Source organism: Aquarana catesbeiana, linkage group LG04 (genome assembly GCF_042186555.1).
Source record: "Aquarana catesbeiana isolate 2022-GZ linkage group LG04, ASM4218655v1, whole genome shotgun sequence".
In the NCBI taxonomy this organism is placed as follows: Eukaryota; Metazoa; Chordata; class Amphibia; order Anura; family Ranidae; genus Aquarana; species Aquarana catesbeiana.
In genome coordinates, this window is record NC_133327.1 from 212946327 (window position 1) to 212963001 (window position 16675).

The window sequence follows — 16675 nt, forward strand, 5'->3', positions numbered from 1 at the left end:
ATAGTAGACTTATTTACAATACATATTTTAGCAGACAATAGACAGACAGGTGTTGGAATTTACATCAGCATCTCCTAACAGTATCTGTCCCAGCATTATGAATCAGCCACTATTCCAATATGGCAAATCCAGGGTCCCCAGAGTCTGTGTGTCCTGGGGGACCAGGACCCGAATCCACAGTAATACCACCTCAAGAGTCCCCAGGCATACAGCTCACAAAGAGCACCGTTCCCCCAAATGCAAGGGCCCCCGATCGATCGGCAAGAGGCTAGCATACAGTCCCCTCCAAAAGTCTCTTTCCCGGCTAGGTCTGTCACAATGTGTATACGTGTAATGAGGGAGGGTGTGGCCTAAGAAGATCAACACCCTATATTATGGTGTGCATAATTATTAGGCAGCTTCTTTTCCTCAGGAAAAATGGGTCAATAAAGAGATTTACCTGTCTCTGAAAAGTCAAAAATGTTAAAAAGTTTTTCAGAGGGATGCAGCACTCTTGAAATTGCTAAGATATTGGTGCGTGATCACAGAACCATCAAAGGTTTTGTTGCAAACAGTAAACAGGGTGGCAAGAAATGTGTTGAGAAAAAAATGCAAATTAACTGCCAAAGATTTGAGAAGAATCAAACGTGAAGCTACCAGGAACCCATTGTCCACCAGTGTTGTCATATTCCAGAACTGCAACCTACCTGATAGTCCATTGTGTTCAGTGCTCAGAGACATGGCCAAGGTAAGGATGGCTGAAAACTGGACCACCACTGAACAAGACACGTAAGTTGAAACATCAAGACTAGGCCAAGAAATATCTGAAGACAGATTTTCAAAGATTTAATGAACTGATGAGATAAGAGTGACTCTTGATGGACCAGATGGATGGGCCTGTGGCTGGATCATTAACAGGCACAAAGTTCCACTTCGACTCAGACACCAGCAAGGTGGAAGCGGGGTACTGGTATGGGCTGGTATCATTAAAGATATTTTCAGAAGACACTTTCTTCAAGCAGTGGTACAGGAAAAAGTCTGAATCTTTAAAGAAGAGCATATTTATGTAGGACAATGCTCCATTGCATGCATGGCTAGCCAGTAAAGGACTTAAAGATGAAAGGATAATGACATGGCCCCTTTCGGCCCCCTTCCTCACCTAACCTAAACCCTATTTAGAACTCATGGGTACTTCTTAAATGGGAGATTTACAGTGAAGGAAAACAGTACATCTCTCCCTGAACAGTGTCTGGGAGACTGTGGTTGCTGCTGCTGTACAAAAAGTTGATCGTCAACAGATCAAGAAACTGACAAACTCCATTAATGGAAGACTTATGACTGTTATTGAAAAGAAGGGTGGCTATATTGGTTACTGATTTTTTGGGGGAAATGTTTGAAATGTTTATTTTCACTCACTTTTACTTTCTTAAATATTCAGGTTTGAGGTTTATTAACATTTTGGATTGACAGAGAGCGCTGCAGTTGTTCAATAATGAAATTAATCTTCAAAAATACAATTTGCCTAATAATCGTGCACACATTGTATATATTTTAATGACACTATTTACATCACTTTGGTGGTATTTTTTATGTAATTTTTATGTTTTTTAATTAACTGTGATTATATGTCAGCTATTTTGCTTTTATACACTATATTTGGGAGCATGGTTCATATTAATTTAATTTAACAATTTTTAGGTTGCTGTTGCACCTTATAACACGCAGATCCTTTATTTGATATCTTATCACTTTTTCTAATGTGATTACAATTTATTTTTGACTATAAGTTACCATTTGTTTGGGTGTAGGTACCTTTTTAAGTTCTATATTTATTGCAAAAATAAAAAAAACTATTGAAAGGGACCACTGCCCCACTTACCCCGTCCACTGCCCTACTGATCCTATCCACTACTGATCCCATTCACTCCACTACTGACCACATCCACTGCCCTACTGACCAAGTCCACTTTCATACTGTCACTGTCCACTGCTCTACTGACTGACACCATTCACTGTCCTACTAACACCATCCACTGCTCTACTGACTGACACTGTTCACTGCTCTATTGAAACTGTCCACTGCTTTACTGACACTGTACACTACTCTATAACCACCATCCACTGCCTTAATGACACTATCCACTGCCCTACTGATGCAGTCTACTGCTCTACTGACTTAAGCTGTTCAATTTACCTACATAGCCAAATGATGGCTACAGCATGACCAGCTAGTTCTGGGAGGGTGACAATCTCCCAGACACATGCTTCCTGCACGCCCTCAGAAGTGTCAGTGATCACCGGGTCCTCAGGACCCAGTGCATCATGGATTGGGGTAAAGGGCCAATGACAGCAGCTGTTTTACCTTGTGATCGATCTGTCCAATGACTTGTCAGCAAACCGACGCCATGTCTGATTCAGCTCTCTCCTCACACAAATCGATATATCATGTGAGGAGAAGAGGGAGCCAGTGCAGCAGCGTGAGTGGGCTGGATCTGGAGCGCCCACAGCACTGATCAGTACTGATCAGTGCCTATCCATACCTCACCAGTGCTCATCTGTGCCCATCCGTGCACATCCATGCCTCATCCCTGCTCATCCATGCCTCAATCGTGCCCATCCATGCCATATCTGTGCCTGTACATGACTCATGCATGCCACATCAGTGCTCATCCATACCATATCTGTGCCCATCTATGCCTCATCCATGCTCATCTGTGCCACATCCATGCATATCCATGCTCATTCATGCCTCACCCATGCCACACCAGTGCTCATCCGTACCTCATCCATGCCACATCAGTGCTCAATAATGCCACTTCAGTGCTCATCTGTGCCACATCCATGCCACATTAGTGCTCATCTGTGCAACATCCATGCTCATCCGTTCCCATCCATGCCCATCCATGACTCATCCATGCCACATCAGCGCTTATCCATACCTCATCCATGCCACATTCGTGCTCATCCATGCCCATCTGTGCTCATCCATACCTCATCCGTGCTCATCCATGCCGCATCAGTGCTCATCCATGCTCATCCATGCCACATCAGTGCTCATCCGTGCTCACCCATGCCACATCCATGCCACAACAGTGCTCATCTGTGCAACATCCATGCCGTATCAGTGCTCATCCGTGCCAAATCAGTGCTCATACATGCCACATCTGTGCCACATCAGTGCTCATCAGTGCCACATACATGCCACATCAGTGCTCATCCATGCCACATCAGTGTTCATCCATGCCACCTACAATGTATCACGCACTCTGACATTGGCTCCATTACCTGGTCGGACCACACACCAGTGAGCATTACTATTGCTTTATCTACAGCTCACAACCCTGCCAGACTCTGGAGAGCCAATACCCACGTCTTACTAACATCGCCTTATGCCGATAAAATCCACCACCATTTAATGAACTTCTTTACCCACAATGCAGGAACAGTCCCTCATTTATCTACCCTCTGGTTGGCCCATAAAGCCTACATCATATTTATTTATTTCAGGTACTTCTATAGCGCTGTCAATTTATACAGCGCTTTTACATATACATTGCACATTCACATCAGTCCCTACCAAGGAGCTTACAACCTAAGGTCCCTAATACACATTCATACTGTCCTGGATCTGCCACCTAGGGGTTAAAATAGTTCAGACTGATTTCAGTGATTGGCAACAGGCTGCCTTATTTAAACACCTCAGCAGCACTGTGTCTTTGCTGTCTGATCTGTAGCTCATACCTGTTCCCGTGACTTCCTGTTCCTGTGATCTGATCTGTTTCCTTTGTTTGACCTGGCTTGTTTGACTACAATTGATCTCTGTTATCCTGACCCTGGCCTGCCTTGTAACCACACTCCGCTCTACACTGCTTGATATCCGGTTGCTGAACTTTGCCTGTATCCTGACCATTCTCTGCCTGTCATCTATATCTACATCTGATTGTCTGTTACCAAACCCGGCTTGTTTGACTACGTATTCAGTGTCTCCCCAGCCCTGCACCTACCAGCCTGCTTCCTGTTTCCTGTTGCACCAGCTGAACTGACAAGACCAAAGATGAACCAGGCACCCATACACCACCAGTCTCTTGCGGCCACTGTTGCAACACCAGTGGCCCTTGAGCCGGGGTTGTACGAGAAAGCCTTCCCACTGCACATCAGGCCCATCCGGCAGGTACATAACACATACATATACTAGGGCCAATTTAGACAGGATCAGATTAACCTACCAGCATGTCTTTAGAGTGTGGGAGAAAAACGCAGTACCCGTAGGATTCTCATGCAGCCACAGGGAGATCATGCAAACTCCAGGCAGATGGTGTCATGGTCGGGTTTTATACCAGTGACCCTTTTTGCTGCTAGGTGAAAGTGCTAACCACTACACCACTGTGCTGCCCACCTGCCCATTGGCTCCTGCAATATGAGTGTCATAAATCCCAGGAGTCAATGCGCCTCAGCTTGTAGCATTGAGTGCGCCACACTTTGCAGTTTGTGTGCATACGTGAGATCGGGAGGTGCATGGTGGGTAGCCAGCAGCACCGTATCCCGGATGAGATAACAGTGGGCTTCAGCTGCCCACATTGAAGATGGTAGCACACTTGGGGAGGACTGCAAAGTAAGTTTTTTAAAATAAATTACAAAACCTACATTTTCTAATAATGCCGATTAATGTAGGATTAAGTGCAAACAACATGGGGGTGTTTAAAAATAAAAACAAATGCTGGAACGCCGCTTTAAATTCACATATAACATTATGAAAAGATGTTGAGACAGTCTGGTGACAAAGTCTCTTTAAATATAATCTATTTATCTTTGATCACACTCTCTCAGCTGTACCAACTCAATTCAAAAAACAAAAAAAAAGCCAAAAAAAAAAGCATTGCTATATGTATTTTTGGGAGTGGCTGCTGCACTTAGGTGCTTTTTATTGGGTGCATTTTAGGCACTTTTTTACATTGGGATTAAGAATTTGGGAGGTTTTCAGAGTATATATATTGTTGGGTTGGTATTATAAAATGACATTTTTGCTTCCCCATCCCAACAAAAAACCTAAGAAAACACAAAAACAGAGAGAGGTGTGTCTTTTTATACTTCAGCCAAGCCGTATAAAGCACACACATATATATATACTACACACATACTTATCTAAAATTCTAAGTGGAATTCTTTTAACACTTTTATACTATATTACATTGCATTGTTCTTACTCGAAGTACAATTGCTTAATACATTCTAAAATACACTTTTCTTTTGACATTCACATACAAAACTTACAATTAGTGACAAAAAAAACAGTAAACAGCTCTTCGGACAACAGCCAAACCTGCAGGAGTTTCTTTTTCTTTTAAAACAATAAGGGTCAATAGAGGTTAGTGCAAAACCATTTCAGAGCTCAGAATAATATATTGTAGCAGGTAAATTAAAACAATCTCTAAAGCAGGAAGGTAATGTGAGCACTGTTCAGCACCGCAATGCATTGTGGTTGGTTCGGGGGGGGCGAACAAGCAGTCGAACGACCTGTTTGTTTGGCTATTCGCCGAACATCCAAACAGCGAAAGTTCGGCCCGACTTATGCTCAGGCCAAACCGTTCACCCATCCCTAGTGACTTAACAGAGAGAACTGGTTCACAAAGGCATTAAAAAGGCCATCTATGTTAAATTGGAAAATCATCCCAAAGCAGCAGTGGGGTCCTTTTTGTCTCACATACACATACAAATTTTACATTTCTACCCTGGCAACTTCACAGCAATTCATATCTTCAGCCATATGAATCGAATAAATGACACCTATGTAGACTTCCTGACATCAAGGGATGGGATTATGCAACTAGAACTGGGTGGTTTCACTATTTTAAAACGTTTCATTCTGTTCTTGAGCAAAGAACATTGGCTTTAGCACATTTCATGGTGATTGAGTTAAGGTACCTACGCTACTGCTGTGGATATAATTACCTGCGAGGTTATGTTCCTGACCATCATTAGAACTGAAAAGCTATGAAGGGGCTTGGATAAGCTACGAAACATCTTCAACAGGTCCAGCTGAATGTAACTAGCAGTAATGAGACCTGAATAATTGAGAACCTACAAAGATGTAATAAAAATTAAAACAAGGAGGGACCAACTAAAAAGGACAAAGATCTCAGATTTTTTGCATATACAAAACCTACTGCAGTAGGAGCTGGCTTATAGAAAATGTTTAAAAGTCCTGAGACTAGCAGGAAGAAGTATTATTGGTAATGGCCTTGTTTGCATAGTGTTCCATGTGCTGTGTACAATCTGACCTTTACTCATTCACACCCAGAACTGAGCCGATCATATGGCCGCTGGTATGCACAGGATGAAACCATGCAAAAACACTAATCCCAGTGCATTGCACTGTGTACTTTTATGTCATTTAAGTTCTATTTAACAGTGGCATTGCAATGTGGTGGTTTGCATCACAGTGGTGTGAACTGAAGCCATAAGAAACAAGGCAAATTGCATTGGGATTGTACTCAGGAAGGCTGCCTGGCGCAGCTCAAAACAAATAGTGTGAATCGTTCCCAAATGAATTGTTTCCCAAATGAATCAGTCCCAAATGAATGGTTTCTTGATATTCACATCCTGTTAACGTTCTCCCAAGAATTAAAATAAAATAAAAATGCAGCAAACTTTAAAACAAGCAGCAGAATTTTATTATTTGCAACCATCACATTTAGGTATTAGAAATGTATCTAATGAAAACATTATTATTCATAGTGATTAAAATATGTTTTAGCCAATGTATCATAACAAGAAAATAATGACCTGGAACTGAAAAGCTTACAAGGGCGAATTATGACATGGATGTGCCAAACAAAAAAGTTACACTCATCAACTCTCATCAAATGTTTGCAAAAAAAAGAGAATATTAGGTTTATAAATGTGAACAGTGTGGCAACAATCTTTATATTTCCACAGGACTGTTTTTTCCCCACATAACCTTATATATAAAAAGTAAAATAAGCACTTCAAAAAGACATATTGCAAATAGGAGTAAGCCACAATCATTTTCTTACTTGATATTTTTAGTTATTGCTACAATTATTATTTGTTCTTTTTAATTTACCAATATAATGCCTATGAATATTTTTTACTGTTAATATTTGCTTTATGATTTACACCTTCAAGGTCAAAGGAGGATGCTTGGTGCATTTTGTTAATCCATACAAAATTTTACTCCTCCCTCAGTCCCACCTTGACATTAGGTCTTAAATGTTAAAATGGATTTTCGGGAAAACAAAATCTTTTCTTATGCCACGTACACACAACCGTAATTTCCATCGGAAAAATCTTGGATGGTTTTTCTGATGGAATTCCGCTCAAGCCTGGCTTGCATACACACGGTCACACAAAAGTTCTCTGAACTTTAGACCGTCAAGAACGCGGTGACGTACAACACTATGATGAGCTGAGAAAATGAAGTTCAATGCTTCCAAGCATGCGTCGAATTGTTTCTGAGCAAGCGCAGGAATTTTGCGCGTCGGAATTGGTACAGACGATCGGAATTTCAGATCAGAACTTTTTCCGACCGAAAAATTGAGAACATGCTCTCAATCTTTTTCTGGCTGGAATTCCGCCAGCAAAAGTCCGATGGAGCATACACACGGTCGAATTTTTGGACCAAAAGCTCTCATCGGAGTTTTGCTGGCAGAATTTCCGCTCGTGTGTACGGGACCTTAGAGTGCCCCAGTTAAATGCTCATTTAGGTCTAGGGTACTGGAAAAACACTTTTATTTACCTGATTCCCTCTCCCCAGGTAGCCAGGACTCTGCTTTTCTCCCTTGTACTCTAGATTGTGGACTGTCCCTCCATGTCCTCATGTCCAGTGCAAGGCAATAGGCCCTAAATTGTACTTGATGACATTAGAAGGCATGTAACACCAGAGCCTAGATGCAGGGAACAGCCTTACAGCCTGGACGGAGCAAGGAATTAGGTAAAAACTTAAAGGAAGCCTTAAAGTGATACTAAAGTGTCTTTTTTTTTTTTTGCAGTGGATTTGCACAGAGCAGCCCAGATCCTCCTCTTCTCATCCCTTCCCTCCTGTTGAGTGCCCCCACAGCAAGCAGGTTGCTATGGGGCACCAGAGCCGAGCCACAGTTCCCTGTGTCCATTCAGACATGGAGCCACTGCCTGGCCCCATCCCATCTCTCTCCTCATTGGCTCACTGACTTGGATTAACTGCAGCAGGAGCCAATAGTGCTTCGCTGCTGTCTCAGCCAATGAGGAGGGAGAGTCCTGGACAGCCGAGTCTCTCCTGCAACATTGCTGGATCAAGAGGGGGCTCAGGTAAGTCTGGGGGGCTGAAGGGGGCTGCTGCACACAGAAGGTTTTTTATCTTAATGCATGGGGGGAGGGAGGATTCTTGCTTTCCCTGGAGTTCAGCTTTAAGCAAAGCATTTGCTTCTCTTGGTATCTACAGGGATGCATTTCAATGCCAGGCAGAATTCAGCGTAGAGTCCCACAGAAACCAAAGGGATTTTTAGGTTCTTTAGCTGCAAAACTATAACATGATACATACATCAATTATTATGCCTTTTTATTACTTATTGTACTGTACCTAAGTTATTAATGAATGCAAAGATTCTAAACTTATCATTATAATATAGCAGCAAAATACATTTTTGAACACTTGTATGACCATACAATGTTAAAGAAGACTCCAGCCAAAACTTTTCATTTTGCTTGGGTTGGAGGCAGTTTCTTTTGCTGTGTGCCATGTACCTGTAGCAATAGTTTAATTCCTTCCTGCTGCAAGGTACTGCGGAAGTGGAGGAATAAAAGAAAAAAGGTATTTACACTGCTGGGGAAAAAAAAAAAACAAAGCAATGAGAATGCAGGAAGTGATGACGAAAATGGGGGTGGGGGGGCACTTGATAAAACACCTGGAGCTCCGCTGTAATGTATTTTATACATGTTCTTTATTATTATTATTATTATATTATACAGGATTTATATAGCGCCAACCGTTTGTGCAGCGCTTAACAAAATGTAAAAGCCTCCCTTGTGTAAACTGTCTCAAAGCCCCGAGACTGCTGTTATATGTATATATCTTGGATGTGATGTCAGCATTGTCAGCAGACTTGGAGCAGTCAATCAAGTGACACAGTATAGCATTCCCCTTTTGCTCCTCCCCAGTAGCTACGTAAAATTATGTTATGTAGGGAAGTCAAAGGAGTGCGTAGGAGCTGGGCCAGCACAGGGAGAAATTTGACACTCCTAGAAGAGGAGAGCTAAGAAATTTATTCTTCCTGGAATAGCAAAAATTCTAGCAGGTTTAAAGGCCCATTGTAAGTGAAAAAAATATAATTTTGCAAAGCAAAACACTAAAGTAAGCATTTTAAGTACTTGATGTTTCTGTGCTTTTTTTCTTTTTTTTCTTTTTTAAGTTGGTGACTGAATCTCCTAATGACTAAAATACTGGAAAATTGCCAAGGTTTGTATTATTATCATACAGGATTTATATAGCGCCAACAGTTTGCGCAGAGCTTAACAAAATGAAGGCAGACATTAAAGTTACATTACAATTTGGTACAAGAGAAATCAGAGGGCCCTGCTCACTAGAGCTTACAATTTAGCTCAGTACTCTCCCCCATCTCCAAAACGTATTCAATGAAATGTTATCTGCTATAATTGTCACTCTACCCAAACTAGGCAAGGACCCGGATATCCTCCAAAATGTTAGGCCTATCTCCCTCCTCAACGTAAATCTTAAACTATATGCTAAACTACAAGCAACCAGAATATCCACAATGCTTCCCTCTTTAATTAATGCAGACCAAACAGGATTTATTCCAGGTAGATATACTTCCGATGACACTAGAAGACTCAAAAATCTCATCCACTTAGCCAGCACAGATGGAACACCTTCTCCGGTTCTATCTTTGGCCGCAGAGAAGGCGTTCGACAGAGTGCATTGGGGCAATATGAGGGAGGTTCTCCTCAAATTTGGATTTAGGGACTCTATACTATCTGCCATTATGGCATTATACTCCACCCCTTCAGCCCAAGTATAAGTCACAGAGATGCTCTCCACTCCATTTCATATTTCAAATTGCACATGTAAAGGTTGCCCCCTCTCACCTCTCATTTTCAATTTAATAATAGAACCACTGGCAGAATGTATTACTGTAGAAGCTCCAAACAACTGACCAAGTAGGAAGTAGGAGAACACAACCACAGGATCAGCCTGTTCGGAGACAACATAATTCTAATGCTGACTAACCCGCACTCATTACTACCAGAGGTACAATCTATCCTAAACGAGTTTGGAGAGATATCCTACTACAAAGTTAACGCCACCAAATCACATATCTTAGATCTTGGCGTGAACAGTACCACTCACAACTTATTGTCCCTACAATTCCATTCCACTGGGCAGAAACAGGAATAACCTACTTGGGGATCACCCTAACTAAAAATTTGAATAAGACTACGTTATGCCATATAAAAGAAAATGTATCCAATCCCTTAACCAGTTAGAGAAACACAAATTTTCATGGGCTGGCCATCTGGCGGCATTTAAAATGACCATCCTTCTACAACTTATTTATCTAATTTGCACTTTACCTATCCCAGTACCTAAAAATTATACCAATTCCCTTCAGACTCTCCTCCATAAATATGTATGGGCAGGGAAAAAAACACGAGTGTCCAAAAAGAGACTCATTAAACACAGACCAGTAGGGGGTTCCCAATATATATATAGCTCACTGCCTTAAAAACAACCCACAACTTTGGGTCTCCATCTCCACTAAAGCTTTATCTTATTACCTACCCATCTCCCCAGGGAAGAAAGGAATGTCTATCTTCTACAATATAATCCAAGAAAAAATGCACTTCCAACATTCTATAGATATCAACAAATGGGAACGAGATTTAGGTAACAAATGCACAGACAATGGCATAGAGCACTACTATCCATCTATCAAGCCACAAAATGCACGACAATGTGGGAAGTCACACAAAACTTTGTCCAAAGAAGATATCTTACACCTGACAAAATCGCAAAATTTGACAAACACACATCTCCTACATGCTAGAGGAGGTCGACCGATACATTACTACACACCTTATGGGACTGCCAGCAATTATCACAATATTGGCATAAGGTCTTCTCACTTATTTCACAAATCACTGAGCGGAACATATCACCTGCACCTGATCTTGCCCTACTAAATTTAACTATAGAATCCCTACCGAATACCCACAGAAGAGTATTTACTCATATCCTACTAGCGGCTAGACACAGCATAACCAAACTTTGGAAAAACGCCAAACCCCCCAATGTACTTGAAGTCATTAAAATGACCCAAATCCATCATACATATGAGATCTTATTGTCAAAAGACAGCATCTTTTACACCAAAATGGGGAAAATGTGGAATCCGTGGTCCAACAAAACAAATAAATAACTATTCCATGCATGTACTCCCTCTGCCTCGCCTCCCCCCTTTACCCTCCTACCCCTATACACCATCCCTCCTCTTCCCCCCTCTTACCTTTCCCCTTTTCATTTGAGTACAAACTTGTGCACTTACAGTATGTTAATGCACACCTATTTGCAAGAGAATTATTGTTAATGAACCAATCCTGTTAAAGTCAGTATCATAAATACTTGCACATGTTAACTTTTGTATGAAGCATTGTGCTTTCCATAAAAATGTTTGTATCTTATTACTGCACAATAAAAACATTGACATAGAAATAAACCACTCTTATGAAACATAAATAATCTTTCTCTGCTATCTTGTCCTGTCTACTCAATTACCTACCAATTGATACTTAAATGTATTGATCATTTACATAATGGTGAATACATATGTACATGGTATGTTATGTATATTACGCATTCTGCATGTTCTATATTTGGGTATCACAATTCCGATCTTTATTCCTTGGACAGTCTGTGACCGGTTACCCTCCCGGGTACCAATTGCTTAATACTTGTTTAACACTTGTTTAACATTTGCTGCATTGTTTGTTACTATATATATTCTTTCAATAAAAATTAATGAAAGAAAAAAAAAAAGAGAAGGGGAACAATTATCAAGCATCACTGGCACTGGTCTCTTTCATCAGGAAACAATAGCGATCAGCTCAAAAGATATGCTGATTATCTTACTCTAGAGCTAATGCAAAGGGGTGTCTGCTATGGGCATTTTTCTAAATACACATACTGTACATATGTTCTATGATCTAGCCATGGACAATAAACCTTAGTGGTTGATTTTCTGAAGGCAAATAGGTTGTCCACTTTGCAAGGGAAGTTACAATTTGCAAGGAAATTTTCCACAAAGCATAGTAATTGTGGTGACATTTAAAAATGCATTTTTGCTTGCACATCATCAGATGATGGAAGTCAGCAGAGCTTCAGCTCTTCCTTGCATAGTGCAACTCCCCTTGCAAAGTGAGCAATCTATTTGCTTTTAGTAAATCAACCCTTGCTTGCTCATTATAAGAAGTGTATTCAATTGTCTACAGTCTAAATGCTATTGCTGTCTGTACCTTCCAGATGCAGTGTGTATAAGTATTACTATAGACTATTCCTTTCTGTTAATTGGTAGACACACTTGAAAATATACTTTTCATTTAAACAAGTCTTTTGGATGTATTTTTTGATGTATCCATGGATATTCAGGTTTAATTTAACACAAATTCACAAAAAAAAGACTTGTATGAGCAGGCGTATTAACTAAGTGCCAGAACCATTGTTTGTTGTGGCACTAATTCTTTAAACAGATATATTACTGCTGGGCTACTTGTGTTCAGACCACCCGCCCCCCACACACACACAACTATGCTGTCATTATAAGTGAATGCTAGTGGATTTAATTAATTACTTGTCTCTTACATGTCTCAAATAATCCAGTGGACACTTTCCCTTCGAAATCTGTCCATAATGCAAAGGTCAAAAGTAGATCCCTCAAATTGGATGTCAACATCTTAAATATTTTGAATAGACTGATCTTTACAAAAAGCTATATTAAACTGATTTTCCTTTTTTATTCAAAGATGATATATATATATATATATATATATATATATATATATATATATATATATATATATATATATATATATATGTCAGCGCTTCACATGCCCATACAAAAAGGTCAGACCACTAACTAATGTATATTTTTTAGATACCAGGATCGTGTGCAGTATATTCAGCATGCAGGCTCAAGATCTATGTACAGATGCCCCTTTAAAGCCTAAGTGCAAGAGCGTCCCATTTTTTTCACAATACTAGCAACATTATAGCTGATAAGAGCCTTTTTTTTATTTCTATAGCTGCAACTTCCTTCAAAGATTCAGTAAAAGTCAAGGAGACAAATGCTTTTAGCACTGGGTAGTACAAGGCAGCACAGTGGCTGGCAGTAGTGGTTAGCACTACTTCTGCCTAGCAGCACTAGGGTTGTCAGTTCAGTTCCCAACAACAGGGCTACCTGCCTGAAGTTTGCATGTTCTCCCTGTGCCTGCATGAGTTTCCATAGATTGTAAGCTTCTTGAGGGCAGGGACTGATGTGAATATACAATATATGTGCAAAGCTCTGCATAAATTGACAGTGCTATATAAGAAACTGTAATAAATGACACTGGGATGCGTCTTTAAATGGAAAACTTGTTAAACCTAGGTAAAATTGCACTCCCTACATCCACTCTGGGACTATCATCCAGGATCAGGTACACTGCTTAATGGGGTTGGTTTTCTAAAGCTGGAGAGTGCAAACTCTGGTGCAGCTCTGTATGGAAACCAAAGCTCAATTGAACAAGCTGAAGTTAGAAGCTGATTGTCTACTGTGCACATCTGCAATAGCTAGTGCACTCTCCAGTTTTAATAAATCAACCCCAATCAAGTCATTAACTCAGAAGACGCATGCACATATCAAGTATAGTGATATTTGATATGCACATGCTTATTTCATATGAACATGTTTGCTCCAAGTCAAAGAAACACCAATGAATGAAGGTGTCATATGGATGAAAGCCTCTAGAGTGTTTACTTTCAACTAAGCGAAGACCCTCATACCTAGACCCTTTTCTCTATACCAGTGGTTCTCAACTCCGGTCCTCAGGACCCACTAACAGGCCAGAATTTAAGTATTACCTTGGGGAAATGCAGACTAGAATACTGCAATCACTGAACAGCAAATTATATCACCTGTGATGTATTTCAGTTATCTTGCAAACCTGGCCTGTTGGTGGGTCCCGAGGACAGGAGTTGAGAACCACTGCTCTATACAGTTATATCACTTGTCTTGGTAGTTTTGGCAAAGATTATTATGTCAATGGACCTTCAGGTAAGTGCAACTTTGTGTTAAAAAAAAAAAAAAGTTTGTTTGACAAAGTAATGTTGATGTTCAGTGTTAGGTTAGTCCACATTGATTTGCAAAAATATAAAAAAAAAAAAAAAAAAAAAAAAGAAACTGTATACATACAGCTATAGATTTGTGCTTTTCTCCATTTTTAATAAACAATTTCTCACTAAAAGTTAATGAAAAAATACAATACACATGTTCACACTATATATATATATATATATATATATATATATATATATATATATATATATATATATATATACTAATGGATAATCTGACTTATTGGGCAATGACTTATGCTACCTCGTGTATCCTAAATCTTTCCTTCTGGCATATTTCCCTCCCATGTGTGTAGGTTTTTACATTAATGTCTAATTAGAAATGTTATGTTGCCAGTGTAAATGTAAAATCAATACAGCAATATGGCAATCAAGACCACAATACACTGGAAATGAATATCAATTTAAAATATTAGAAAATAATGTATTTTTTAAATATGTGTGCTTATAAATGCCATTATGATACATTAAATGTTATCCATACAAATTGTAACAGTGCTGTCCTTATTTTTTCACAAAGTTTTAACTATTTTTGTTTATCTATTTGACACATTATTATTGCTTAGGTGATAGTCTGCTTACTTTGTTACATGCTTCCAAAATACTTCATTAAAGATTTATGTCCAAGGGTCTCAAAAGTTTTAACGAGTACATATGCTCACATTGCCAAATTAGATTGTAGGAGAACTCTGTTAGATGTTGTTTTCAAGGGTACCTATATTTTCTTGAGGTTACTTTTAAGAGGGGTTAAAGCAAAATAGGCAAATAATATGTTTGCTTTAACCCTTTTGCTGCCAGAGCCATTTTTGTATTTTTTAGCACATGTTTAAAACATAATTTTAGGCCTACAACCCTCAAAACATTATATATATTCTGAAAGCAGACACCCTAGAGAACAAAATAGTGGTAGTTCTAATTTGTTATGTTACACCAGACTGCTTCCAGAAGTTGGCTTGCCAGATATACACACAATGAGGCTAGAACCACTGGGAGTGTGTGTATAATGCCCCGCTGTCAGGTCTGTATGATGTACAGACCAGGTAGTGAAAGGGTTAAAGCTAAAGTTTAGTCATAGCTTTTTGCATAGGTAAATTGTTCCAAATTGGATCACGGATCACTGTAAAAAATTAATCTGCCATACTTAGGCCATCCCTGGAAGTCACTGCTACTACAGTGATTGGCTTGCTTCTAGGTCCTGTGCCAAGCGGCTACCCTGTTGCTTAGTGAACATAAGGGATCACTAGCTCAGCAAAGGTGTCATTCAGAGAATGCTTTGACATAACCCCACCACCTCTCTACCTTGGCCAATCAAAGAATGCTTTGATTTTAATTGAAAAAAAATGCAAAGTGTTCTCTGAGCCTCTGTGTCCACTAAGCAGCAGGATAGCCGCTCAAAACAGGGCCTGAAAGCTAGTGGAGATTACTTAAGTAGCAGTGTCTACTACAGTGATTTTCAGCTTTCACAGGAAGCAGCTAGGTATTGCACATGAATGCTTACATTGGTCCAAACTAAAGCAATGTAACTATGCAAAAAAGTCATACACGAACTTCAGCTTTATGAAGCAGGAGGAGTAGATCTCTGGGTTTCCTCTTGTTTGAAGTAACTGAACATACACGGTGGGATGTCACATCAACAGAGAGAGAGAGAGAGTTCCTGCCCTTTTCACAAAGAGCATTGTGTGTCAAAATGGTATGCCTTGCAGCCTACCCCTTTTTTATATGTTCATAAAGAGCCCTCTCACACTTGGGTGTTTATGCCTGCCTGCCACACAAGCAGCAAGCCATAGCACATGTGTATTTTCAGGTACTTCAGCAGGTACTTCAGCTAAAATGTTATACCACTTGTATTGTCCTCATCAGAGAGCACTCACTACAGCAAATATTTTGGACTCCATGTTTAGCCTCTATGTTTGCCTCCCAAGTGCCTAGGAGGCCTATTAGAAATCCAGTACTGCTTGTAGCTTAGTGCAGCGCCTCAACCTAGAATTAAATACACAGTAGATAAAGGAATTTTACAACCACAATGTATGCATTTTACAGTTATTTATCCACAAGCTTTAGTGTACTTCATAGTTTTTCCATTTTGAGATAATTCTGCTAGTAAATGCATTCATCATTTAAATACAGCCAAAGAAATAAAGACTTTTGCCCCGTACACACAGTCGGATTTTCCGACAACAAAATCAGTTTGTGTATATTCCGATCGTGTGTACACAATTCCAACACACAAAGTGCCACGCATGCTCAGAATCAAACAGAAGAGCAGCACTGGCTATTGAACTTCATTTTTCTCAGCTC